General features: G+C 38.3%; 1 non-coding gene across 1 annotated transcript; it reads left to right on the forward strand.

Moving 5' to 3' along the window:
* The first annotated feature begins 13,566 nt into the window (after positions 1 to 13,566).
* On the forward strand, positions 13,567 to 13,638 carry Trnae-cuc (transfer RNA glutamic acid (anticodon CUC)). Its single transcript has one exon. It is a non-coding gene; the product is annotated as a tRNA-Glu (tRNA).
* The last annotated feature ends 413 nt before the right edge of the window (positions 13,639 to 14,051 follow it).

The raw sequence follows: 14,051 nt of genomic DNA on the forward strand, positions 1-14,051 counted from the left end.
TTTTATATATACACGTAATTTTCCATTAATATTTCTGTTCCATTTACGAAAAAAAATACAGTTTTTTTAATGAAAAGTATTGATAGATAAGTAGCTCAAAAGAAAATTAATGTACTCGTAAATATAAAATTAAAACTAACGACGACGAGACAGATTAAGTGCACGCATTTGGACAACGCAAAAACATATAAACACAACGGTGAAGATAAACAAGTACTATGGATAACACAACGACGATAGTCCTGACGAACACAAAAGATTTCCAGTGACAACAGTTGCGACGTTTTTGGAACTGTTGGCACTGGAAATCTTCTGTGTTCGCCAGTTCTGTCATTGTTGTGTTCTCCACAATACTTGTTTTGTTTCATCGTTGGTTCAGTTTGTCAGACATCAGCTGATTCAGTCTTGTTTTCTGTGAATTTTTTATCTTCATTATTTAATTTATTATTTTATTTTCAGAATTTTACCATGACAAACAGTGCAAAACTGCATTGGCGTATGTAAAAAAACTGCATCTATTGAATTCGCTGAGGACCGAAACTGTATTTTTAGAATAGTTTAAATGGCTAAAAGACGTGTGCTTTTTTAGTAATTTTTAGGCGTAAAACAACCTTTACCTTTACCTTAATTTCTCCGCAGTATAATATTACGGTCATGGCTCAAATTTCACAGTTGTCCTATGGACGACGAGAAGACTGCGCGCCAGTTCAGAGCGCTTAGAGGCGATACCACGCTAGAAATACGAGCGATGCTCGCCTTTATCATCCCGCCTCACTAAAAAACTTACACCCCGACTAGACGGGCCAGTTAAAAGAAATATAAATTGTAATATAAAATTATGCGCCAATTTTCGTAAGAAATACCTACTCAGTATTGTCTAAAAAAAATTGGTTCTCTGTAAAGTCGGTTTACGGACGATAGTTTAATGTGACGTCATAAAAAAACAATGATGAAATGATTGCATTTTTCTATGAATAAAATTGAATCATTTTTATTGAATTATCATTATTTTGTATGGATACAAAGAAGGAGTGAAATGAAATCTACAATTTAATTGATAAATTTACTTTTATTTGCACTCATTAATTCAATTATGTTTATTACTTTAACGAAGAGATTATTTTAACTATAACTTTTATACATGTTTGCTATTTAACTTCTTCCAATCTGTGTTATTCTGTTAAGGATAGGACGATGAAAGGAAAAGTAGGTGCAGCCGGCGTTCGCCGAATTTTTAAGCCGTTGTCACGCCAAAAGGTATTTTATATATGAAAAAATAACCATAGCCACATGTTTTACAAATTAACAATATATTTAATGTAGCATTAAAACCTATTTCTGGGCAACTAGTTTTCAAAAGGAATCTTTTGTTAAAGCGCAGAAAAACGTTTTTTGTGTCCGAGCACGTACTTTGCGTCTGATTGGTTACTTCCCTCTGTGTGAGATGTAAGCATCGGCTGGGCCTGACATACAGGGCGACTATCGCAGAATTTCGATGGCTTGCACGACTGGAGTAGGCGATAGAAATAGGGAAGACCCGCTTCCGAATGCAATTTTTTCCCCATAGGTTTCAAGCTTTAGGCGCTAATACGGGATCTCCCAGATTGTAATGGGCTACGCACTTCTTGCGCACAGAATGAGTGCTCAAAATTTAGAGTAGCACCGGAATATATTTACCAATTTTTTCCCCCTTACCTAACTAGAACTAATTGTTAGGGCCATGTGATTTTCGCGAAAAGATTTTCCGACCAGCTGTGTGCTAAAACTCTATAGCATTTTCTGTGTCTCGTGGTTGGCTGGGTTTATTCCAGGTGCATGTCTACTGTCGGCGCACCAATCACAGCCACCCATTGCGGAAGCAAACTCGTCCTGAATGGCCCGGCCGGACAGGGCGATGGCTTCTCTCGCAGACGGCCACCAATCACAAGGGAACAATGGCATACCTCGTTACAGTCTAACGAGCGAGCAGATTATTTCGCGAAAAACGCATGCCCCTAATAATTGTATTTGTTAGGGAGGGGCCTGGGTCAGGAGAGACTACGTCCCAGGCCGGAGGTAGGGTCATACATTTTTCGGGAAATAATCTGATGGCTATTTAGGCAGCAATAAGCAGGGAAATGAATTTTTTTTCGCGAATATATTTTGAGACCAGCTGTGTGTTAAAACATTGTTACGTTGTGTGTGTGCGTTTCGTGATTGGTTGTGTTTCGCATAGGTACCTACATCTTATATACTGTCAGCACACCAATCACAGTAATTCAAGGAGGAAGCGAACGCGTCCTGAATGGCTCTGCCAAATAAGGCAACAGAGTATCATGCAGTCAGCCGCCAACCACAAGGCAGAAACCTCTGGCGCGTGCATACTGCATACCTTATTGCGGTCTAATTAGAGAGAAGATCTTTCTGTTATAAATACACGCCTCTAGCGATAAGGTAAGCCAGTGTTTGTGATTGGCGGCCGTCTGCAAGAGAAGCCATTGCCCTGTTTCGCCGGGACGTTTTTACTCCCGCACCGGATGGCCGTGATTGGTGTGGCTCGCACCTTAAATAAACCCAGACAACCACGAAGCAGGGTCAATGCTTAGGGACATGCACCTTTTCGCGAAAAGATTCCGAGAGTAGATGAAAGTTGAAACACTGTAGCATTGTCTGTGTTTCGTGATTGGGTGAGTTTCTTTCAGGGACATGTCTACTGTTACAACACCAATAACAGTAATTCAGTGTGGAAGCAAACGCGTCCTGAGTGGCTGGCTGAGTTAGAAAAAGCAATTTATTTTCTTGCAGGTGGCCGCCAATCACAGAGAAGAAACCGCTGGTATGGGTACAGCTTGTTGCAGTCTAATAGGCATTCAGATTGATATTTTTTCGCGAAAATTGCCTGCCCCTACCAATCCGCTAAGTCATAACAAGCAGCTGGTGTAACAATCTTTTAGTGAAAAGTACACGAACCCACCCATATGACTAATCAAGCTGGATTCCAACCACGAGGGAAGAGTTTAACATTAATCGTGCGCTCTGTTCGGGTATTGTCAAGTCATGGCAGCAATTGTTAGAGACCGGAAAAATTTGCGGATTCATTTCGTGATAGGCTAAAATTCAAACATGTGAACAATTCTGCTGGTTCTGCTATTGGCTCGCAGGTTAACTGGAGCCCTCTGGGCAAATGACAGACTATTGACCAAAGAAGCCTCGAATCACAAGCTACCCAGTGGAGACGCCTCACAAGTTAGCACCCAATGAACACGCGTGTTTGCTTGAGAAATGCAGAGGATAATGGAGGCTATCCTGGAGGTCATTGAATCCGCGAATTTTTCAGGTATCTAGCAATTGTCGCCTTGACTAACTCAGCTATCTTATTTCTAGACTACATCTAGTCAAGTTGTGCCCAAGTCAAACCTGCGTAGACACGGGGGGAAAACCCTGGGCTTATTCGTGCGGGTATATATTATTGCAAGCATTAAGCAGGCAGGTTCAATACAGAACATGAAAGACGGGTCCAGCAGAATAGCTGTTCGGGGCAGACATGTTTCAACAAGTTTCAATGTAAATGAAATAGTAATATTCATAAAAAAATTACATATATATTTTAAATATGTACATTCACACGAAAACAACATTATCACTAAAAAAATATAGTTCGCAGTAATATTGGGTTCGGATTATCACAGGGAAATTTATGCTTTGTGTTGTCTCCATACCTTCAAATAGTTATAGTTATTTATAAACCATTCCCTGGATAGTTTTCCCTTAATACCTGCGTACATAAGTAAGCACAATAAAACCAAATTAAGTCAAATAAGTTAATAATAGATTATCTTTTACATGGTTTAAAAATTATGCTTGAATAAAACATCAATTATGCGCCAATTTTGGTAATAAATAATCAGTATTAGCTCTTAAAAAGTGTTTCATATAGGCCTATCTATGCTTGTTGCGTAAAAGGGGTTAAGTCCAAAATCATAGTTTTGAGAAAATCGCGATTGAAAATTATCAGGTTTCTTGAAGTCAGATTTTTTTTTAAAGTTATATTAACTGCTTTAGAAATTTGGAAACTCATTAATTGTTTTAAAATATAGTCTCTAATCTCCCTTATCAATTTTAAAAATAAATACTTCAACATCACTATGTATTACCCATTTGTAGAGACCTGCAAAATTCGCGGTTTCGGTGGCCTTCAGGGTAGACTGCACATACCCCTGTACACTCGGGCAAATAACGCAAGCTCATTGGCTGCTGACTTGTAAGTCGTCTCAGCTGGTTTGTCTGTGATTCGATCCTCCTTTGGTTGAGGGTTTATAACTGGTTGAGATTCGTCCAGATGAACAGTAAGACAATATAAAAATTATCTAAGAGGTATATGTGTTTGAATTCCTGCCTATCACCGAATGAATCCGCGAATTTCGCAGGTCTCTACCCATTTGTGACTTAAACCCCTTTACGCAACAAGCACAGATATGCAAAGCTAAAATGCTGTTCTTGTAGTATAAAAGAAACTATTTCCTGGTAACTGGTTAACAGAATGATGTGTTGTAAAACAAGATATTTTTTTTCTTCCTTCTGTGCAGCAATAGTGTGGTCCCAGCCTTCGAGGAACACACACCACGGAGCAGCAGGTATCTGATGATGGTTGAGTGGGCTGAGTGGGGGGGAGGGGACAATTGGAGATTACTATTCGCGGAAGGGCGGAAGCACGGGGCGGTCCTGCGCCTCCCCGCAGTTTCCGGTCAGCGCGCGCGCGTCACCCGAGACCGCCGTGACGTCAGAGACCCAGGGTCACTGGAGCGTCTCCCCGCGGTCACGTAGGCCCACCCGGTAGCTCTCCGACTCGCATGGTGATTCCGGAATCCACCGACCAACTTCGACTGCTGGCCCATCACTAGAGACCGGAAAAATTCGCGGATCCATTTCGTGATAGGCTAAAATTCAAACACGCGAACAATTCTGCTGGTTCTGCTATTGGTTCGCGCAGTTTAACTGGATCTCTCTGGGCAAATGACAGACTATTGACGAAAGAAGCCTCGAATCACAAGCTACCCCAGTGGAGACGCCTCACAAGTTAGCACCCACAATGAACACGCGTGTTTGCTTGAAAAATGCAGAGGATAATGAAGGCTATCCTAGAGGTTATTGAATCCGCGAATTTTTCAGGTCTCTACGTAGAGACAGGAAAATTTCGCGGGTTCAAATCACGTTAAGCTAGAATCCAAACACATGTACCTCCCTATTTCTTCTGCGATTGGCTCACAGCTTATACAAAGGGCTCTGCTCCAATGAAAAAAACCTTCAACCAAAGAAGTATCGAATCTCAAGAATCCCAACTGAAAGGTCTCTCGAGTCAGTAGCCAGTGATCAGGTTGTATATTTGCCCGAGTAGGTAGGGGCTTGTGGAGTCTACCCTGAAGGTCATTGAAACCGCGAATTTTTTCCAGTCCCTACCTATGCGCAAAATTTTCGCCCTTCCATCTTATGTGAATTTCCACGGACCCCCCTTTGCGAATCCTATAGATTTTCACCCCTGCCTGTATATGTATATATGCATATATTATATAATAGGCCCTGCCAAATACTTTCTTTGCGACGAAAAAATAAAGAATTGTATTTTAAACAAAACCAACAACCAACAAAATATTGATTTAAAACAATTTCATGGACAAACGTCAACGCTGGTTCACACTGCATCGTCATAGAAATACCCCCAAAAAATGACAACAAAGATGAATGAATACATTAAGACTCGGAGAAATTGCCAATATCAGTCTATATCAGATCTATAGTGTTACATGCCCAGACAGTAACAGATAATGCCCATGTTAGGAATTTAGCCAAGATAATTACAGCTCAAACGAACACAGCGGGTATTCAAACTAAATTCATAGGCAAACAATAGCGTTGGTTTACACTGGTTTTCATAGAGTGTTCATGACCACCAAATGCGAACCAGCAATGGAGTTTGGTCAAGGAATTATTTTATATCAATATTTACAATTGAAATAATGTTTTAAAGAACAAAATATTGTTGTCGCCAATAAACCAGTTAAGATTACAAAAAATATATATTTCCTGTCAACAGTATTACTTGAAGAGGCCTATTATGACAAAAAAAATTTTTTTTCACTTCAGTTTTAATTTACTGTTTCAATTCAGCGTCGAGTATAGAAAGTGAAGTGAACAGTAAAATTCTCATTTCGGAGATCTACAAACGAGGGAACAATATGGGACAAAAGAATCACATCCCCTTACAAACAGAAAGGTCGTCTCAGAACTGTGGACAAAAATAAGTACCACAACGTAAAAAAATATAATATTTTAAATTAATGTCTTCCCAAAAACATTTATTGGAGGACACACAAAGTATGTTTCAGATTAGATAGTAGGAAGTAGGTCCTATTATATTGCATCATTAATTTTATAATATTTTCCTATTTATTTAATAACATTATTATACTAGTTTCCAGTATTACTGGTTGCCACACACATAGAGAGAGAGAGAGAGAGAGAGTTAGAGAGAGATATAGAAACATGGATAGGAAGTTATACTATACTCCGCCCCCCCCCCACACACACACACACATACACACACTATCTAAAGCCCGGTATGCCTTGCAATGCCTTATTCAATTTTTTTAAAAAACATTTTTATGTAGGTACAACCACAAAGCATCTCTAAATCTCTCTTTACCTCTATATACATATATATCCCTGTATAGCTCTAACTCTCCCTATATATATCTCTCCATATCTCTAACTATATCTCTGTTTCTATATATATCGCATTGGTAATATCTCTCTCTATCCTCTATACCTCTCCATCTCTACCTTTATATCTGTGTGTCTTTCTATCTCTCTCTATTTATCTATCTCACTATATGTCACTCTATCTCTCTATATTTTTCTATCTATCTTTATCTCTCTCTCGACTCGCGTGCTACCATTAGTATTCGGACCAGAGAAAAGAGGAACTGTCATAAAATACTTACTGGTATTTATTCGATACTACTCACGCGTCATATTAAATTGCCACGGATACGCAGACGGCATCAACAATGAAAAAACCCGTTGCCATCCAGAGGAATGAAGCGTCACCAATAAAATGATGAAATTTCATCAACAAATATTTCATTTCTGATTTGAGGGTTGGTTTTATCGACAGTGACCTTCCCCTTGTTTCGAAGGTCAAGTGTAAAAAGTTTCAACTCAATCGGATGAACGAAGCGTGATCGCACAGAATACGAATAAACAAACAAACATTGATATATGTATTCGTTTTAACTAGTCACAGTTTAGTAACCCTGGAATGATTTTAAGAAATTCCCATAAACTATATTTATCACAATAGCAATCCAACGTCAAAATAAATAAATATATATATATATATATATATCTTTATATATATATTGTTACGATTTTCCTGCGGGTTCGTAAAGGATAGCCCAATTAATAGATTTTATTTCACACACACAGTTTTATTTATTACCACTACTTGTCACTTACAAACAATCTTCTAAATTGGCAGATAATTAATTACACGTAAACAAATGTCAATTCCCCAGTCACTCGTTTCACACACCTCGCTGGGCCGCACCTCTGGCGCAATTCTCGCCGCAGCACCCCTCGTGGGTCTCCGCCGCGGGACTCCGTCGCCGCACTCCGCCGCCGCTGTCACACCCTTCGCCGAGATCCTACATGACGACTCGCTCGCAACTTCACTCGGAACTCCGCCGCGCCCGCGACTCTATCGCCCGGAAACTCCCGACTCCACTGAACTCACTCACTCCCTGCCCTGGAACCTTCGTCCAAGGACTTCGCCACTCTGCCGCACCCGCGGCACTATCGCCCGGAAACTCCGCCGCAGGAGAACTCCCGACTCCACTCACTCACTCAGACTCTCTGCCCTGGAACCTTCGTCCAAGGACTTCGCCACTCTGCCGCACCCGCGGCACTATCGCCCGGAAACTCCGCCGCGGGAAAATTCCCGACTGAACTCTTCTCGAAGGTTGGCCCAACCTCCTTATATAGCCCTTGGGTTCCCGTCCAGAACAATCGGGCATGTCCCCGAGATATCGCGCGACCTTCGCCGTCGAAATGCTCAGAAACGCGTCGTGAGTCCTCGAAGGACGCGGCGGCTGCTCAAAGAACGCCGATAAATGCAACAAGCATCGGGTTCCCACAAAACGCGCCGATATACATGTCTGAATCCTTTTATTCCGCAGTGCGGCCTCTTTTAAGTAACTCGATCTGAGGCAGGTGCGCGCTGCGACGGTCAGGATGTCGCGAGACAGTATGACACGAGATACCAGGGAAAGGATGCGGGTGGAAGGGGGCGCAGATAGGCCGAACGATAAAATAAATAAGCAATAAAATATATACTTTAGATTATAAGAATTTAATGTTTTTTATTTCTTGTATTCTGATTTCTAACTAAGACTTAGATCTCGTAACTTGTGCTTCCTTTTTGCCTTTTTTTTTTTTTGTTGATGGAGCTTCCAAATGTGCTGCCTTTTCGTTGTCGGTGCTGCCAAATGTGCTGCCTTTTCGATGATGGTGCTTCCAAATGTGCTGCCCTTTCGTTGTCGGTGCTTCCAAATGTGCTGCCTTTTCGTAGTCGGTGCTTCCAAATGTGCTGCCTTTTCGTTGTCGGTGCTGCCAAATGTGCTGCCTTTTCGTAGTCGGTGCTTCCAAATGTGCTGCCCTTTCGTTGTCGGTGCTTCCAAATGTGCTGCCTTTTCGTAGTCGGTGCTTCCAAATGTGCTGCCTTTTCGTTGTCGGTGCTGCCAAATGTGCTGCCTTTTCGTAGTCGGTGCTTCCAAATGTGCTGCCCTTACGTTGTCGGTGCTTCCAAATGTGCTTCCTTTTTTGTTGATGGTGCTTCTATTTTTTTAATGTTGTTTTGACTCTAGTATTTTAGTAAATTGTTCTTGATTTGACTAGCGTATTATTCAAACCGGTTAATGTATATAAACGAGTCCTAGACAGCAGGACGCTCAGTTTGTTACTGCCGTCGACGGTGTACGGATCACCTAGTTTGTTTCTTCTGGTGCATTAGTCGTGTAATTGCCTGTTCTTGAGACTTCGATGGCATCTTTACAGACTTTAACGACGTACTCGATGGAGGATGTACCATCGACTACGGGAACCATGACATCGGCGCCGACGATGTTGGAGCAGATCCCGTTGGCAACGCCTCTGACAACACTGGAGGAGACTTCGATATGTGCTGTTCCACCATCAGCTGAAGTTTCATCAGCATTGAATACTTCCATTAATGAAGAGCGTACTTCGCATCAGTGCAAATACTGTGGTGCATCATTTACTATCACCTCAAATGCTCGCAGACATGAAAGAAGCGGTTGTTCTAATAATGTTCAAAGAATACAATTTCAGTGCAATAAGTGCAATAAACTAATTTCACGTCTCGATAGCTTACATCGTCATTATAAAAAATGCTCCGAGACGTACAATGAACATGGTTATTGATTTGACTCATGAGTTGTACCGGCTAATGAGACTATATAAGTGATATGAACTTCAGTCCGTCTCTGGCTGCGGTGATGACCGGATCGGATAGACATTTAAAGTCATGTAAAAGGCTTAGTCCGTATAATAAGAAGACTGTTTGAATCGAGGAATCCAAAAGGCTTTGGTAATTTGTCAGTGTTTTTTTTGTACTTGTAGTAGTGTATTGAATTTATGTAATAAATTTTTTTTTTTAAAAAGAACTTGTGGTGTTTTTATTTTCTCAAACCAAACACTTTTTTTAGTATTTTTTTAATTAAAGTTGTTTTGTATCGGCCAGGGATCGAACCAAGGACTGGAGCGGATCGAATCGATATGTAAGTTAATGAGTTATTTATTTAATGAATTTTGGATTTTTTCCCGCTTTTCTAGCTACATTATTACATGATTTCAAGATGGCGGCCGAATTTCAAGATGGCGGGGGGGCACTTCCATAATAAATGATTACTGCACTGTAGCGGGTTAGAATAAAATTATCCAGATGGAAATGTACTCTATAATACAAGTACACACACAATATGGCGTACTTCAGCAGGTGGTAGCTCCTGGTAGCATGTACTGAACATAAAATGTCGGATCCATGATGGTCGACAAGGACAAAATCAAATTTCAAAGAACAAAGTCAAATTTCAAGGTCAAGGTCAAATTTCAAGGTCAAGGTCAAATTTCAAGGTCAAGGTCAAATTTCAAGGTCAAGGTCAAATTTCAAGGTCAAAGTTCAAGGTCAAGGTCAAAGGCCAAGGTCAATGTTCAATGTCAACAGTTGAGGACAAAAGTATGGTAACCAGATAGTTATACTACATGGTATTGGCACACTCTAGCAGACGAAAACCAGATGGTGGTCTCCAGCGGATGAAGACAAGATGGCGGACATGATGTCATACCAGTTGATGATATATACCTTGGTACTGGTGGTGGTAGATCAGTCTAGGTAGCTTTCATGGAGGAAGGATCTGATGTTTACTCTCGCCGGGAATCGAACCAAGGACGGGAATCGATATAATCAAACAGAATTCAAATACGTTAATTTTTTGATGAATTTTGGAATTTTTTTCATTAAAATCGGATAATAAATAAAGATTTTCAAGATGGCGTCCAAATTTCAAGATGGCGGACATGACGTCATACTACCTGATGGTATATATGCTTTGAAAAAAAAAAGTGGTAGGAGTCAGTCTGCCTGCATCCACCATTGAGGAAGGAGCCTGTCGCCATTTTTAGTTTTTTTTTGCACTCACCGGGTTCGAACCGATGACGGTGATCGATATAATCAATCAGAATTCGAATAAGTTAATTTTTTGATGAATTTTGGAATTTTTTTCATTAAAATCGGATAATAATTAAAGATTTTCAAGATGGCGTCCAAATTTTAAGATGGCGACCGTAACAAAAATTGCAACGGTGACGTCATCATCCAATATGGCGGAAAACAAAATGGCGGAATGTTCGAGAAAACAAAATGATGTCATCCAAAAAGGCAGATCCAAGATGGCGGATCCAAAATGGCCGCCGTGATCTACTTGTCCCGTTACGATGTGTCCCGTTACACTGTGTCCCGTTACGCTGTGTCTCGTTATGCTGTGTCCCGTTACGCCGGCTGCACGCACGAAAAAGTGTCACGTTACGCTTATCCAAGATGGCCGCCGTGACGTCACAATTCAAGATGGCCGCCGTGACGTCAGAATCCAAGATGGCGGACACCGGCACCGGCACCACATCCTGCATCCTGATCTCGGAGGAACTATTATATACTACTGTTTAGATTCACAATTTGGTCCACTGGAAAATGTTTATTTAAATAATTTTTATTTATAAATTGTTGTTGATCTTTGAATGGTTTAGGTTTACAGTATATATATGTGTGTGTGTTGTGTATTTATTTATGTGTTGTTAATCTTTGGATGGATTCTATGGATTGTTGTTATTACATTAAAATTAAAATAGAATTGCTTATTGAAAATATATTATTATTTATTGAAATAACATTTTAAAATGTAATTAAAAATATACATTGTGCAAATTTGTGAGGTGCAGTATTGGATTGAGTAATTAACATTTTTTTCTCGTAATTTTAATGATGCATACACGTACATTCAATACCAATCTACTTAACCTACAATTTTAAATCGTCAGTTCTCATTTTATTCTATACAACTTATGAGGTATTGAACGTCTCTTTAAAAAAAAATATAAGTTTGTAAAATAAATTATAACATTTATAAAATAAAAATTGCATATAGTAATTAAAGTTTAAAGTATATTTAAAATTTAAGTTTTATATTTTTTAATTTTTTATTATGTTTTTTTATGATTTTTTGTTAAGTTTTAGAAAAATATATAATTTTAGGACAACGTCTGTCGGGTCCACTTTACAGTGTGTGTTCAGGTGGATTCAAGAATGGTTTAGATTCACAATTCAATCCGATAAATAATATTTTTAATTAATTAAATTAAATGAAGTTGTTTTACGTTGGATGTTTTTACATTGGATCCGGTAGGAAGCGCTGTTATCGCGTTATAGAATATTTATTTTTATTTCAGTTCGACCCGGCATAGGGTGCTGTGATCAGATTCAGGGAAATTTCCTGTAAATATTTTCAAATTTAAAACGTTTGAACAGAACATCGTGTGTTGGGTCCGCTAGTGTGTGTGTGTGTGTGTGTGTATATATATATATATATATATATATATATATATATATATATATATATATATATATATATATATATATATATATATATGCGCGCGGCGTGCTGGTAGAGCCATCTTTTAAGTACACGACTAATTCCTGATTCATAATTCTTAATTTTCAATCGTAAACCCAGCTTAACATTTTCATCGTGCTTGTAGACGCTTCATTACGTTGTATTCTGAATCCGTGGGTAATAAGACATTGTAAAAGATTTAATGAAATGCAAGGGTAGGAGAAATGGGACTAACCGGAGAAAATCACTTAAAAAATGGCAATGTGCTCCTCTCGTGTTTCCCATTTAGCTACAGATTTTTTTTTTCAATATTATACTCAGGATATAATTGGCTTTCTTCTTTAGCACAAAAGGCTTTACAGCTTATAGTTAGTAGCCTAAAGTTAGTTAAAATACTAATTACAATATAATTTAAAATTATCAATTTTATTTTGGTTTTAATGCAGGTTTTTCTGGACATACGCCATTGGAGTCTGAATCTGCAAAGGCGTACTATGTCCAAAAAATTTTTATTAAATCAAAATTCGCCACTGCATGAATTATTTAAAAAAAGCGTATATTTAATTTTCTTAACGGGTATGAATGGTTCATATATCTGTGTACGGTTATTCATTTTTGTTTTGTTTTTTATAACATCTGTTTTATAACACTTCAGTTATTAATCTGTTAGAAAACATATAAATATTTTTAATGTTTAAATTATTAAAATTCTTAACTGAACGACAATATTCGTCGTCGGAAAGTAGACTATTTAAAACACAAATTCAACATACGTAATACAATATGATATATAAATCGTATTTGTAAGCAGTTTGTTAAAATAAAGGTGCAAAGTAAAAAAAATAATTAAAAATTGCAATTAAATACAATTTTTTTCCAACCAGAAATATTATTTTAACATTTCACAGCGGCTAAAGTAAATCACTGAAGTTGCTAGCCTACATAGCAACACTATCTTGTGAGGGAAAACGTAACTGTATGCGAGTAGTTAGAAAACTGGCGAGAGAGAGCACGCTATATCATCCAGACTATTATTTTGTTTGAAATCTCAGCCAAATGTCTTAAGAAACACGTAGAACTCGCCTAAAAATATTTCAAATAAGTTTATGAAAAACAATTAAAAGAAAATACAGTGTTGTTGTTTTTTCGAATATACCCGTTTACTTAATGCCGCACAACGTATTACCTTTCGTTTTTAAATGTAGTAGTAGCATCAAAAACACATTAAGTAGGTTTTATTTCGAAATTTGATTTTTGGATGAGTCTATTTAGCCAAAATTTTATATAATAAATATATCTAAATATAATTAAAAAATATATACCAACACTATTTAGGATCAGCTAACAATCCGGTATGGTCTAGTGGCTAGGATACCTGGCTCTCACCCAGGAGGCTCGGGTTCGATTCCCGGTACCGGAAATTTTTTTTTCTACGTGTGTCTAATTATTTTCCGTTTTGTTGAATTTAAATCTAAGTTAAATTTTATCTTTAAATGTGTCTGTATAGACAGAAACTGATAAGTGTGAAAACGGTATTACTATTAACATTCTTAAAAAAAAGAGGATCTATGAAAGGGTAGTGCAATATTTCAGTAGTTTATTGGCTGAGCAGGCGCTATTTTCTATTACAGTAAATGTATGGTTGATTTTACATAATAATGTGTAATGATGGTGTTTTTTTATTGAAAGCAGTTGTACCAATAGTGGGACACATAATACAGAAATTTTTGCTAGTTTTGCATTCTGGGAAAAAATAATAATATATATTTTAATGTAATGAAATAAATATTTTAATAGTTATTATGTTTTTTTTTGTTTGAATATTGAATGTTT

The sequence above is a fragment of the Bacillus rossius genome, chromosome 1 (assembly GCF_032445375.1).
Source record: "Bacillus rossius redtenbacheri isolate Brsri chromosome 1, Brsri_v3, whole genome shotgun sequence".
NCBI lineage: Eukaryota > Metazoa > Arthropoda > Insecta > Phasmatodea > Bacillidae > Bacillus > Bacillus rossius.